The sequence below is a fragment of the Miniopterus natalensis genome, chromosome 4, assembly GCF_054644295.1.
Source record: "Miniopterus natalensis isolate mMinNat1 chromosome 4, mMinNat1.hap1, whole genome shotgun sequence".
Classification (NCBI taxonomy): Eukaryota; Metazoa; Chordata; class Mammalia; order Chiroptera; family Miniopteridae; genus Miniopterus; species Miniopterus natalensis.
Window position 1 is genome coordinate 31,520,539 of NC_142084.1, and position 16,171 is coordinate 31,536,709.

The window sequence follows — 16,171 nt, forward strand, 5'->3', positions numbered from 1 at the left end:
AGGTGGTTTATCTCAGAACCAGGTTTGTCTGTTAAGACATGAGACCCTTTCACTAGCATGTCATACAGTACTTTGAATACACCCTCTGCTTATTGGGACCAAGAATAACTAACTTAATAGGTCCTAGGCATTATTGTCACAATGCTTAATGATTGGTTCTTTTAGTTTACAGCTTCAGTCACTTCCCAGAAATAAGTTAATCCTAAGCAAGATGGATCACATATGTTCTTTCCTTTTAACTCAGTTCTAAAACAAGCCAAATAGTAATACCATTCAGGATTTTTAGCTCTTCCCTGAATTGGGTCTGGATGCATGGCCACCCTATTTCATTATAGATGATTTCTCCATTGCTGCATTCCAGAAAGAAGGGTTGGATAGGTCTTGGTTCCTTCCCTTCCAGGAGAGTTGATGCAAGTCAGTTCACACCCCCTCCACCACCAGCTCTACATACCAAGAGGTGAAATAACTTTGGCAAACACTATGTGCAAACAAACAAATAGACAAATAAAATATCACTACATTCTTGTTCCAGGAAAATAGGAATTGCCTACTTTATTTGACAAATTAGCAGGACCTCTAAAAAAAATTCCTTGCAAGGCAAAGATCTGTTTGTGCTAATTAAAACACAATACCATGCAAAATAAAATGTAACAGCTACAAATGTTTATGGACCTAATAAAAGAGCCTCAAAATACATGAATTAAAGTAAAATATAGACTTTTCCACAAAGTAGTAAAATATTTTAACAACATTCTGTCAGCACTCAGAGACCAACTCTCAAAACAACATGGTAAAGAAAGACAAATAGGTCAATGGAACTGGATAAAGAGTCTAGAAAAAGGTACACACACACACACATATAGTGAATTGATTTTTGACAAAAGTGCAAGGCAATTCAGTGGGTAAACTTGAAAGTCCAGCAAATGGTGTTGGAACTACCGGACACACCTCTGGGAGACCAAGGAAGGAAACATTAACACATTTTACATCAAACACGAAAAATTAACTTGAAAGGAATATAGACTTAAAGGTGAACATTAAATGATAAAACTTCTAGAATAAAACATAGAAGAAAATCTTTGCCTCAAGATAGGCAATGATTTCTCAGATAGGACACAAAAAATATGAACAATAAAAGAAAAATAGATACAGTGGACTTAATCAAAATCTGAATCTTTTGCTTCTTGAATGCCTACATTAAGAAACTGACAAACAAGTTAAGGACTTGAAAATATTGACCAAATATATTTCCCAGACATTTAACTGACAAAGGATATGTTTGTAGAGTGTATAAAGAACACTCAGAACTCAACAATAAGAAGACCAACAAGTCTATAGAATGACCCAAATATTTGAGTTGACACTTCATATATATATAAATGAGCAGATGGAAAGAAGCTCAACTTCATTAGTCATTAGAAAAATGTAAATTAAAATCATTTAGAAGAAGAAACCACTACACACACATTGGAAATTAAAAACACTGAAAAAAATGCTGGTATAAATGTGAAGCAACCAGAACTCTCTTATTTTGCTAATGAAAAAAAACTGAAAAAATTGTTTGACCTTTCCTTGAAAACGTGAAACATACACCTGCCAGGCAAAACAACCATCCAGTTCCTAGGTATTTATTCAAGGGAAATGGGTACATATGTCCACACAAGGACTCACACTCAGTGATTGATTGGCTTTACCAGTAATAGCCAAAAACTGGAAATGACTCAAATATCCATCAACAAGTAAAACATACGTGGGTTATATTCTAACTGGAACACCCCTCAGCAATCAAAAGGACCAAAGTACTGATAATTGCAGCAGAAGTGATGGATCTAAATGCATTATGTTCAGTGACAGAAGTCAGACCCAAAAGAGCCCATACTATATGACTCCATATGCATACAATTTCAGAAAATACAAACGTATATAAAATGAACAAAGGCTGATTAATTGTTGCCTTTGGACATGGAGAGGAGAAAGCATGAACTGCAAAAGGACATGCTCTGCTTTTGTAAATGTTGAGCATTTTCTGCATCTTGATCGTGCATATGGTTCCAGAGATCCCGTCATCAACACTTAACTAGTTGTATTCTTCAGATAGGTGCAGATTACTGTATGTAAATGATGCCTCAGTAAAGATGATTCACAGGTAGCAATGGGATTTAAGTGAATAACTTTCTGGATCCAAAGCAACCTTGTAACGCAGTATTTAATTCTTTCTCTTAGTATGTTTATGCAATTTAGCAATTCAAGCTAAGGGTTTTGTTGATGTGGCCAATCCATACTGAATACACTCATTCCTGATGGCTCCTGGAAAGAGCTACCTCTGCAGAATCTTGCTAGTCATCAGTGTGCTCTGAAACTACGAACTGTGACTTTATGAGAATACGTGAGGTTGGTGTCATCCCAAGCTGCATACTCTTACTGCGTACCAGCCAATAAGCCATTCAAGATTCCATGATGGAGTGGAAATGGAAATAAACTAATTTCACTTCCTCTTTGTACTTTCTATCTTTATCTCCCAAGGTAGTTACATCTTATGCTAATAAGGTCTCCTAATATTCCTTGCTCTTATTTTAGAAAGCATTTTCTTACATGATATGGTCCTGTATTATAGCCTGGTTAAGTATAATTAGTTTTTATCTTGCCAGAGATAATAGATCCTTGAGCCTGTGAGAAGTCATTGATGTGTTTGTTGGTTATGTGTGTATTTTTAGGCTTGCCTTTTAAAGTAAAATGTTGTAGATGGTTTTTTCTCAAGTACCCATTTGTCTTCTGATTTAAAGAATGCAAAGGGTAATGATTTGATTTTAGTCATTGGAACTAGGGTTTAATTATTGTTAACGTAAGAAATCATTCAAGCCTGTGAAGAATTTTTGTGAGTTCATTTGAGCCAAACTGTAGACAAGTGCCAGGAAGCCAGTACCTCAAGGGACCGAGAGAATGCTCCGGAGAAGGGCAGTTTTGCACCTTGTTTTATAGATTACAATCAAGAGGAGAGGTAAGTGGGTTACAGGAAATCCACTGGTGATAGATTAGGGAGGTGGGAGAAAGCAAAGCGGGGAAACCTCTGGGATTGGGTAAAAAGTAAATGATGGACACACTTCTTTTACTTAGGTGGGTGCAGGACAGGCAACAATTAACTCAGTGACAATGAGGGGATTGCTGGTCTCCGCAGAGCAGTGCCTGTGCTTTGAGGGGCCAGGAAACGGGAAATTGCTTTGGCATTCCAATGATAATGTTATCGTGAATGCAAAAAGACAACAGGCAAGCTCAATTAAGGTAGAGACTGACCTTTGTACCTAGGACATGACTACCCACCATAAACAGCTTTTAGTTAAAAAGTTTTAATTTCAGACCATCCTATGTGGTTATTTTAAGTCTCTGAGTTTGCAAGGCCACCACACAGGCCTTCCCTGAGCTTGTCAGGTTTAGTATGTGGCCCCTTTTCTTCCACATTATTAAGAAATTCTTTCTTCCCTTTCTCAGAGAAATGAATCAATAGAGTTTTTCATGTGACTAAAGAAGACAGAGAGTACAAACAGGATTGTGCCCATTACCCTGGTGACACAACATTTGTATTTATTCATTTATAGAATTTTCCACCAGATATTTTCAACATAGAATATTGAAAAAAGTTGTTTTTTTCTTCCTTGGTTTTATTTATATCACATTTGCATGTGTTTAAATTTAACTCTGTTTTTCCTTAAAGGACTGAATTGCTCTTTTTGTTGACTATTAAAAATTGTTTTGAGAATTTCAAATCCGTTTTTGTGTTGTGAATCTTGCAACTTTTTTAAACAGTACATCTGGGAAGAGGTGTTTTTCTTAATACTTGATTTTATAAAGGTGTGTAAAGTTAGAATTCTAAAATAAAATTCCCCAATATTGTGTTTTTCTCAACTCTTGTTTCCTCATCGCTTGCTTTTAATTTCTAAAATCATTTTCCACAGCTTCAGTTTTGATTTTGATTTTATTTTGACTTGACTCTGTTTTCTCCTTGACCAAGTTTGTATCCACCCTGGCTTTCTAGCTTTGAGCTGGAAGGCACCCTGATGTAGTGAAAGAAAAAGCATCTTAAACTCACAAGGAATTGAACATGTAACCTAGTTGTACTGCCGCCTAGGAGTGACCACAGGCGAGCTATTTAACTCCTGCAGGGAAAATACCTAGAGAGGAAGGACTGGTTCCCTGTCCTGATGGTATATTCCTCCCCACCACTCTGGCCCTCACCCCCAACCCTGGCAACTTCATTCAACTATTGTTGATTCCGAAGCTCTTCCTGATTTCTGGCTGACTTTTAGACACTAAAATGCTCTCAGTTCTTACATTACAATTAGCTTGCTGTCCTGCGTTTGCCTGTGCTAATTATTTATTATTCACAATGTGAAGTGGACCTTAGTGAGGGTCACAGTCCTGATCTTATCTTTTTGTTATTTGCTTTCCTTCAGATGTGGTAATCAAGTTTCCCACAGTGAACTTCCAGCATTTAATTTGTGTGCCAGAGTCATTATCCACTTTCAGTTTTACATGTTTAAGTGATAGGAAATGGAATTAGAAATCAAGAGACTAAAATTAAAAACATTGATTAAGCAATCCTTCAAAGAATATCATGAAATTTTCCATACTGTATTTATTCCTGAGTTATTAAGATTTTAAGTTTAATTATCATTGCTATGTTATAAAGAATAATATTTAGCAAGGAATGTAATGAGAGACCAAAAATGAACACAGTTGAGCTTTATGACGCAGTATTCTCTGAGAGTTTTCATAATTATTTGAGTTAATGTCATTTGTTATGTTAAATATATTTTTTAATTAAATGTATTGGGGTGACATTGGTTAATAAAATTATAAAGGTTTCACCCTGGCTGAGTTGCAAAGTTGGTTGGAGCATGGTCTCGTACACCAAAAGTTTCTGGGTTTGATACCTGGTCAGGGCACATTCCTAGGTTGCAGGTTCCATCCCTGGTGGGGGCCAGTATGGGAGGCAACTGATCAATGTTTCTCTCACACTGATGTTTCTGTCTCTCTCTCTCTCCTTCTCTTTCTCTCTCTCTCTCTCCCTCCCTCCTTCCCTTTCTCTAAACATATCCTTGGGTGAGGACTTAAAAAAACTGTATAGGTTTCAAGTATTGTTAGATATATTTAATAAATTTAATTTGCACTCTAGTTCCTAGTTTCATTGTAAATATTTAATAAGCAAGTAACACTTTAGACACAAATTCAAACAAAAAACTCTGAAACACTTATCTGAATGTACACCCTCACCCTTGACACAGTATTTCTTAATTTACTAATGCTATAGCCAATATCTTTAAAAAAACCCTCATAGTTTAAATTTTGGGGACTGCATAAATTGCTAAATTTATGAGACCTGATTTTCATGCAAAACACTTAAGATAATTCAAAGTAAAATTTTTTTTCAAACAATGATAATAAAGAAGCATCTCAAATTTTTCCAGTCCCAGTGCACCTTGTAGGGATAGACTTACTTGCCTGTTTTGTTTAGGAAGAAAAAAGAAAAACATCAAAAGGAAAGGAGGCCAGATGAATACTTTTGCTGCAATTAGTAGTGAGGCATGTAGTGAACTGCTAAGTATCCATGACTAATCGAGATAGACAGGGCTGTCTCTTGCTAATCACAAAAGATATTGGCCTGTCCATAGGAGAAAGGAGTGATTCTATCAAAAAGAACAGTCAGCTATTACCAGGGCAAACTCTGTTAGGAGTGTCTGTGCATGAAAAGACAAAAGGACTGAGAGAGAGAAAATAAAAAGCAGTATTAACAATCTTTAAATAATAAGACTTCTTTTGTGCTCATGTATTGTATTAAAAGATGCTTTTTTTGTTTTTCCCCCAAGATGTATATTTTTTTAAAAAACACTATTAAGTCATAAAATTCATTGTCATAAAATGTTAGTCATGCATAATAATTGTTCCTTTAATATTGTAAAGGACTTAAAAGTTTATAATTTTTTATATTTTCTAAAGAATCTTTAAGCACTAATTATAGCCCAGTATCAAATCAAGTGCAGCACAAAGGATGAAACCAAGTGGAACAGGTGGGTTGAACTTCTGTCTATGGTAACTCAGTTCTGTTTGTTTTTGGTCTGCTATTATTTACATAAACAAGCAATTAAGTCTTAGTTTACAGTTCTTAAATGACTCTTTTCTGCCAAACACAGGTGTAGCTTTTAAGTTCTGTTGTTGCTGAGGCTTCTGTTTGGATACTACCTCTGGATTCAGCAAATAATTTTTTTTGTGTATCTGTAGTTGGAAACTATCTTTTCTATGAGCTGTCACCAAATCATCTCCCTTCTCTCATTATTAGAGTTTTTGGAAATGTCTTCCTTTTCCAGATCATTGCATAAATCTACTAATCAAAGAATAACACACGAATTGTCAAAGTTCAGATGTTTATGCCCAGCTGGGCGTGGCTCAGTGGTTGAGCATCGACCTAGGATCCAGGCCATCAGGGTTCCATTCCCCGTCAGGGCACATGCCCGGGTTGAGGGCTTCATTTCCAGTTGGGGGAGTGCAGGAGGCAGCTGATCAATGGCTCTCTCATCATTGATGTTTCTACCTCTCTCTCTCCCTCTCCCTTCCCCTCTCTGAAATCAATAAAGATATATTAAAAAAAAAAAGTTCAGATGTTTATAAAAAATATATTTTTTAAATTTCAGAGCCCTTATAATAGAATATAATTAGAAAAAAAATGTGGCAGTGAGTAAAAAATTCAACAGAATTTTGAGGAAATATTTTTTATTTTTTTCTATAAAATGTACAGACAATAACTTTAGTAAAACAGTAAATACAGGCTCAATACAGGTAATACTATCAAAACATATACATACCAAACATTGTTGTAAGTTCTTTTATGTAGATTAATTAACTGGGCCCTCAGGTCAACACTATGGTTGGTTCTGTTTTTCTTATTTTAAACAAGTGGAACTGAGATACAGGAATTTAAGTATACTTTCTTAAAATCACACAGCCATTGGATTTGACAAGAATTTAAATCTGTATAATCTGACTCCAAAGTCTATAAATTTCATTATCATAGTATTTTTTCCTTGCAGGACAAAAGAGGGACAAAGTTCTGTTGCAAGAACTTTGACTCTGTAGGGTAGTTTAAGCTTGGCTTAGATTGGCAAGAGATAAAACAGAAGGAATGGGTATATCCTTAGATTTTTTGTTCTCTCAATGATGGTTGTAACTCAGTTCCAAAGAGATGACTCTAGAGACCAGGCATAGATTTTTGGTTGCCTGAAACAACTTTAAGTCTTATTAAGCCATGAAGGGATTAATATAAATTGATAGCTTCAAATAGCTCACACCAAAATTCCTTTGAGTATTCTTAACTGCCTTACTGCATTCATTCAATTCTAGGGCACCATCGATTTTAGAACAATTTCTAGGTGTGGAGGGGTTTAACTAAAATGCTAGGAACTCAATGAATGTAAGAGAGAAGCAAATTTTGGAAATTAAAGAGCATACTGCTGTTAATCAACAACACATATCTTTATCGTTTGTCTTTATAGGTGACTTGCTGACTCTCAGGGGGTTGTCCATGACTGTGACCAAAATTACTTTGGAGAGAGCAGGTCACAGATAACTAACATAAACTTTCCTGAGATTGGCTTCTGAGGGCTTGATCTCATGAAAGTTTAGTTTTCCAATTTTTTTTTCATTCCCAAAGGGCATTTTCCCCCTCTCAGCATGAAGAAACTCATCTTATCTTCTTAACTGGCCAGAACATAAACTGGCTGTTACAGGTACTGGAAGCTTTGCTCTTTGGGCAATGTTTTTACCTTGCCTTTCAGATCTGAGTCAGTGACCACAGTCTTACTCAAAATATTCTTCTAGAGGCAACATTGCATTGACATCTGAGAGTCCCAAATGAGCACATCTTTCAAGTGAAGTCTTGCTAATTCTTGTGTTTCCTCAACTGGTCACTAATATTACAAGACAATCCCATATGTTCTGTTCCCCATCCCACAGAGTGGGCTGAACATAAGCGCCCTGGAAGATCTCCTGAGGGAGCTCTGTGCTCTGGGGCTCCTGGAGTTGCTGCATGTAGTTCTTTTCTTCTTACACAAATGTGAGACATTTTAACCTCTCTGAACAAAGCCAATGATGTGTTATCTACTACACATTTATTTTTTAAATAGTGCTATTGACCTCCAACCATTTAATCATTTCTACTCTCCCAGTTTGGGCTATGGGTGCCCTAAGTGTTTCATTGCTCTTGGAGGTACCTCCATTCATAAAGAAGCCTGTTCTGCATGGTCTTCACTGGGCTTTGCTTTCTTAATTAGATGTACACTCAGGGTTTCCTAAATTCTGGGTAACATTTCATTTGACCTTCAGGTGGTTTTCCTTCTTATTAATCTATTTTTATGAGCAGTATTATGTTTTCTAGCTGAGGCATGATTCTAAGAAATTTTTAAGTATTAATTAATCTAGGGTCTTTAACATTTTAACAGTTAACCTACAAAGGTTAAATTCCCATAGTAATTAGTTGGTAGTAAAGGCAGGTTTTGAATTCGGCCAGTTTGGGTATAGAGTTTGTGCCATCACCATGCTTTATTACTGTGAAAAGGGAAGGCAGCTTTAGAGTTGGGGCTGGGAAATTGAGGTACTTCACTTCCCATGGTTTCAATATCTTTTATGATTCTGGTGTTGCAAAAGGTCCACTAGGATTCAGGGTTGTGAAAGAGACGTGAAAGGGGTGGTAAAAGTTTGATCAGACCTCCCATTGGTTTGATTTTTCCTCTCAAAACTCAGAAAATCACAGACTATGTTATAGAATGATAGAGAGCCAAGGGGTTGAGGACACTGAGAGAGAGGGGTCAGGTGAGCAGACATCCTAGATAAGTAAAGAAGAGAAGCTTCCAGATGGCTGTTGAAATGGAATGTCACAGAATGAGAATTTTTTCAGTATGTGAAAGGTGCTATTTTGCTCATGTTTAGTTAGATGAGATATGTACACCTTGGAGAATTCAAGATGTGCTGAGCAGAATCAAAGTTTTCTGACCAGGATGCCTGTGGATAAATGTAATGGTAAAGGATGGTTTGAATCTTAAAGGCGGATGGGTTGGTGAGAAGAATAATAATTTGTGGTGCAGACATCACACTCTCGGAAAGCAGGATTTCACCACCAAGTTCCAGCCAGAATATGGCCCCAGAACTAATAGTCAGTGGAGCACCTGTGGATGAACTGGTCAGGGACAGATTAGATTGATCACTCTCTGCTGTGATATCAGGCTTTTCTGCCCAAAGGACTGTTCAGGCCTCCTACTTGAGGTGACTTACCAACTAAATCTCTCTGACTTTGTTGTAGGCTGTTATGCATATCTGATTAGACTCTTCTTGTTTATGACTTGAAATAGATGGAAAAACTGTGCAATGATTTCTATGACACAATTTCAAACACAGCAAAAATCCCCAAGATCAACCCAATATAATGTTCCTCTTTTATTGCACATAAATTCTTCTGCCAAAATCAAGGACTAAAAAAGGGGTTTTGTCCTGTTTTGACTGTATTCCTGCACTTTTATTACTTCAACAACATTTTAAACTATTTATTGATAGCTTAAAACCTCTCTGAATATATTGTAAGGAGTCACTGGGCACAAGCTGTGTAAAAGAGTTATGCAAAATAATTAAAAGTCTAGGATGCTCCCAGGTCTAGTTCATTTATTTCACTATCAACAGACTCATTTTGGTACCAAGAAGAGTTTTGGTCTTCTACTCCTGTCTCCTAAATATGTATATCTCAAATTCTTCTCTTCTCCCTATCTCCATTATCGCCCCCTTTCCTCAGGCCTCCCCCATCCCTGGCAGGAACGCTGCAACAGCTTCCTAACTGGTCACCCTGCTTTTCATCTTAGCCGCGCTCATAATCTTTCTCCACACTGCAGCTAACGGCATCTTTCTAATGTAAACGTGCAGTACCTCTATGTAAAGTCTTTCAATTCTCCCATATTTTGCTTAATTAAAAAGTCTAGGGCTTTTCTGAATCTCTTTCTTTATCTCTCTAGTCTTCTATCTTAGCACAGTGTCCTTTATTTCTAGGACTTCGATTAGAACACTGTTCTGCCATCATTTCTACCCTGTTTTCTGTCACCTGGCTGACTCCTAATTCCTCCTTCGAGCTTCAGTTTGGATGCCAGTCCCTATAAAACTTATTGTCCCTTTAGACTAATTTAAGTATTCCTTCTTTGTACTCCCATGCACCCTGTGCTTACACTTCTTTCTCATTAAAATGTTCAACAGATCTTGGAATCACCTGCTTCTTCCAACAGAGTACAATGGTACCTCGGTTTTTTAACGTCTCCGTGGAGGAACATTTGGGTTTAGGAAGGCCGTAAACCTAGAAGTAAACGCTTCTGTTTTCGAGCACGCTTCAGAAGTGGAACATGCCCCACGGCTTCCGCTGAGGACAAGATCCTGAGGCCCAGCTGTCAGTAGCTGATCCCTCGGTTTTCAAACATTTCAGAACTCGAACGGTCTTCCGGAACCGATTACATTAGAAAACCAAGTCACCACTGTATAAGCCCTTTGAGGTCCATGCCCACATCATGTTCAAGATTGTATTTGTGGTGTTGAGTCCAATGCCTGGCATCCAGTAGGTCAACATATGTATTTGATAAGTTGAAAGTGATTTGGCATTACTCTGCAGCAATCTGTCTCAGTTCTTTTAGATAAACTGGACACATCAATTTATTTTATTTTTTTTAGACATAAAGCCTGTCTTTATCATGAAATAATCCGGAAGGTGCCTGACATATTAAGCTGATTACTGTGTCCCCCTGAATCAGAAAGTTCCCTGATCCAGCTCGGCAGAGACATTTGCCTATCTTACATGTCTATGGTATGTTTCTCACTCACTCAGAAATGTTCCTGGACCAGCTCTCCAGAGATACCCAGCCTGTCTTTACACCATCTTTCTCTTGCTTTTAGCTCCCATTACCCTTGGATTTCACCTCTGACTCATCACGCTTTCCTCTTGCTCACATATCCACATCGATACAGACTGAAACTTTTTCTCTAAATAGTCCTTTGTGTTTGGGTCAAAATCTGGGCCATCAAAATTCCACATATAAATCCCATTAGGTAACTTATATACAAACAGTTATAAAGCCAAAAAGTTTATGCAAATGCATGTGCTTGGGGAGAGACATGTAATCCAGGATTGGCAGGGACAGGAGAGGCTGTGCATGATTAGGCAGCAAGCATTGCAGGCGCAGAGCCAAAAGCCTGTAGTTGCCCGGCCGGGCGGGGCTCAGCGGTTGAGCACCCACCTAGGATCCAGGCGATCACCATTCGATTCCCGGTCAGGGCACATGCCCGGGTTGCGGGCTCCATCCCCGGTTGGGGGCGTGCAGGAGGCAGCTGATCAATGACTCTCTCATCACTGACATTTCTTTCTCTCTCTCCCTTTCCCTTTCTCTTTCTGAAATCAACAAAGATATATTAAAAAACAAACAAACATACAAAAGTCTGTAGCTGCCATTTCAGGATACCTGAAAATTTAATGGGTATCCCAAAACATCAATGCATTTTTACCAAAGGTTAGTCAAATTCAAAGTAAAAGATTGCAAATCTCAAATGTCTTTGAAATGTATTTTTATTTTAAACACTAGACTTAGTGTGGTGTTCACAGTATAAGGTATATAAATGTCAAATCACTATCTTGTACACTGGAAACTAATATAATACTGTATACCAATTATTCTTAAATAAAAAAAGGAAATAAATCCAGATTTAACAAGGTTCTTTTTTAAAATAACATTATGTAGCTGTGTACACACTTGTTTATAGACAGGTCTTATACCAACAAAGTTGTAAATGAGCCAAATAGGAAGTAAGGTTATCATTTTATACAGATAGACTTTTCTTTTCATCTATAGCATTGATATCTTCTTTATTTCCCCCAAGATAGCCCTTGGGTAAGTGACATTTTGAGAAGCCACCAGAAGACAGATAACAGCATCTGATTACTTTAGGATTAATCATTAGCAACATGGTTGTACTAGTGACATTGTTTATAGTGTTCAATTAAATGCCAATTTAATGACACTCCACATTTAAACAGTACTGCTGAGCTTTTATGTAGTTCCAGGCCAGAGAACTGACCAGCTGTCCACCCTTGCTGACCCACCACATGCCTTTCCTTCTATCTTTCAAGGATGCAGGTAATTGCTAGTCCTGAAGGAAACTCAAACGAGCTATTGTCTAGATGTATCCATGATGCCTTTCTTAATAGGAAATGAATTGGCACTCTTCAGAGTGCCAAGTGCCCAACAGAAACCTGGGTTTGGGTGCTATTATGCTAGGAATTTTGTTTCAGGAAGCCTTGGCTGAATACTCCACTCGACATTTGCAGCTTTTTATTAAACCTTGCGTTTTGAGAGGCGTGATGGGCTGCATTACCACCCACTAAGCAGCTGCAGGTTATCTCTTCCACCCAACCAACTCACTTGGGCTTTTGGAAATAGGGTTTTCATGCCTGAGAAGTATTTCCATTCCAAGAGTGAGAGCAAACAAACTGACCAAATGCTAATATTCAGCTACTGATAATATAAACTGCCAGCCTCTGGTAATTTGCATCTAAAGAAACCATTTTGAACCAAAGTGCTGCTACTGAAAGGCTTCCTTTGCTAATAGGCTTCTATAAATATTTAATGTTGTGCTTATTTGAATATTCTTACGTAGAAGAAAACAAAGGTGAGGTCATTTTTGCTCTACAGTCTCACTAGCTACTTGTTCATATATATTTTAGAGATGGCCTCTGAATAAAACTCAGAAATGATGCTGTATCTTGAAGATATATCATCCCATTCCCCTCCTTAGTTTAATATTTTAATTTTTAAAAATATGTCTTTATTGATTTCAGAGAGAGGAAGGGAAAGAAAAACAGAAGCATCAGTGATGAGAGCATCATTGATCGGCTGCCTCCTGCAGGCCCCCTACTGGGGGTCAAGCCCACAACCCGACATGTGTCCCTGACCGGGAATCAAATCGTGATCTGGGTCATATAGGTCAATGCTCAACTGCTGAACCATGCCGGCCAAGACCCTCCTCATTTTTTTAAACAAATATGTAGACAAGAGCCAAGCTGGTTATTTTTCCTGATGAAGATATGCAAGAGAGAGTGTCTATCTCAGAGGACTTCACAGTCTAGTGAAAAAGACATAGCAATAAATAGAAAAATATAATGGAATGTAAATAGGGTGATGACAAATGTGGTATTAAACTGGGCAATACAAGGTAGAGAGACATTCTTGTCAAAACAACACAGGAAACAAAGAATTAAAGAAACAACATTCAGAAAAAAATGTGTTAAATCGCCAATCTGATGTTATTTAGCTTTTGATTCATATAACTATATAGTCAGCTTGTAGAATATATGTTTTTAAATATACCACACATCACTTATGAGGAAAATCTGTGGAAAAGAATTGTATCAACCTGAGTAATGTGAGAATAAATATCTTTCTTGAATTCCTTAATACAATATACAGCAACATCTGACATAGAGCAATTATAAACATTTTATATAATTGAACAGTAATTATTCTTAATGAAAGGCAATCAAATGTTTTTTATTAAGAGTATATTTTTTAAGAACTTCTATTTCCATCTTTATCTCTATCATCTCCATCTCCATCATCTCTTATCTCTCTCTATCATCTCTCTCTCTCTACCTCTATCTCTATCATCTCTATCATCATCTCTCTCTCTCTCTCTCTCTCTCTCTGTCTGTCTCTATATTTCTATCTCTCTATCTCTATCATCTCTATCTCTACGTATTTCTATTTGGAGAGAGAGAAAAAGAGCCATAAATTACATATCAGATATTAATACTACAGAAGACCTCTCAAGGAATCCTATTTTATGGCAAACCACATTTTGAGAAATTCTATTTTAACTAAATTATGAGAAGAAGCAAATTATTCTTTAACACTCTGGTTTACCATGGGTACACTTTTTGTTATATATCACTTCTAACTATTCAAGTGAGAATTTAATTAAATGCTTCTTACTTGAATAAATAATCTAATAAAATGAGACCAGTGATGGCTAGTGACTGGAGGGGACTGTCTTTGGTGATTGATGGCTCTGCGAATGCAATGTTGAATCTTATTTTACATTGTATTTCGACCTTTAAGTAGTGTTGATGTCAAACAATGCCACTTTGAATCAGAATATTGAATCCGAATTTCTTGGGATGGAACATAGTAATCTGGTTATTTTTTCCTCTAGGATTTTAGATAATTTATAAGATGTCATAATATTTTTTAATTTGTGAAACACTGTCATAACTCCATGTAAAAGTTCTTCTCTGTAATTTTATTTTAACCTAGTTCCTGTATCTTATCCCTGTTTTGGTAACCACAGAATGAAGTCAATTTTGTGCTTTGAATTTGCATGCATCCTTGAAAAGTGTAGTTTTTTTTAAGGGGCCTTTTAAAAAAGATGTATTTTTTGTTGATTTTAGAGAAAGAAGAAGGAAAAAGGAGAGAGAAATATGGATGTGAAAAAGAAGCATCAATAAGCTGCCTCTTGCCCGCCCCCTATTGGCAATTGAGCCCACAACCTGGGCAAAAATTCCCTGACCAGGAGTCGAACTGGTGACCTTTCAGTGCATGGGATGACACTCAACCAACTGAGTCACACTGGCCAGGGCTGTCCAGTGTTTTCGATGTTATCTTCTTATTTTTTTTCTTAAATACATGTTATTATGTAAGCGATAATTTGCTGTAATAAACCCTCTTTCTTATTTGTTTAACTCAACACTTGTTTTAGATATATTCATATAATTGTATGTATATGTAGTTCATTTATTCTAACTGACCTATAGTTCACATTATGTATAGCTGATATTATGATTTTTAGATGTTAGTATTTGCATATTTAATTTCACAAAATACTGTTAACGGTGTCTGACTGCTGGCATTCCCAGCAGTGCCTGGTGGATTCCATCAACCTACTTTTTACAAAGTAAGAATTTTTAACACAAAACTTGTAGAAATTTCTGTAGAAGTAAATCTCTGTATTGCTTATTGTATGATGTATAATTTAATAAAAGTATCTTGTCACATCTTGTGTTAAGGAGATGCTCACTAAACATTTGTTGAATAAATTGAATTCAGTGCAGTAGACTTCAGGCTCTCACTTATGATCTGCTCCACCTTTGACAAATTACTGAATCTCTTGATTCTCTCATCTGTAAAATGGATATAATAGCACACATTTATTGGATTGTTAGAAAGATTAAATGAGATAGTGCTTGAAGAGATTTAACCAAATATTCAGAAATAATAAACATTAGTTATCATTATGGTTTATTTTTTTATTATTGTTTTCAGTGGTGCATGGAGTTTCATATGTAACTGTAAGTAGTGATATTAAGCAAGTTTTGAAAATGAAGGCAAATCATCTCTTCCTTACCGTGTTCATGGTAGTACTCCCTTAGTTTTTAAATACTTAATCTTCATAGAATACACATAACTCTCAATACATTTTTACCTGAGATTTACATAGGAAATTTTATATTCATATGTGGAAATCAAAGTACAGCCATTTTGATAAAACAAGGTGTATGAAAGTACTTAGTTATGTTTCAAATACAATTAGTAGAACTGGACAATTGCATATAGATATTTTGAAAAAAGCAGCCTGTGTGAACAAGAGACACACATGTATTGGAGATATTTCTGGTTCAAGGAGCTAGCATCGTACTCTTTGTAAATCATTCCCTGTCCATGTATTTGTCTTAAAGGTGTTGCCAGAGTGCCTTCCAAAGTTTACCCTTATTTTAACCTAGGTTCATACAAGTGCCCCACAAAATGAAAAATAATTAAAGAAAGAAATTATACAAAATAAAACAAGTACATTAAAAAAACACAGTATTGTGACAAAGATGCCATGATACAAAAAACAACTCTGTAATAGCCCTAGCAATTATTTGGTAATCCAAAAACTATATTCTAATCATTTTGCATCCAAGCCTATTTATTTAGGAGTTTTCTGTGTTTCACCTACATTTAGGAAAGAAGAGTATTTCACTAAAGTGGGTCTAAGTTTTGCAGAAGCCACAGCTTATAATATTAAGGAGGGATCCTCTTTAAGTAAAAGAATGCAAAATTATTCGGGATTTATT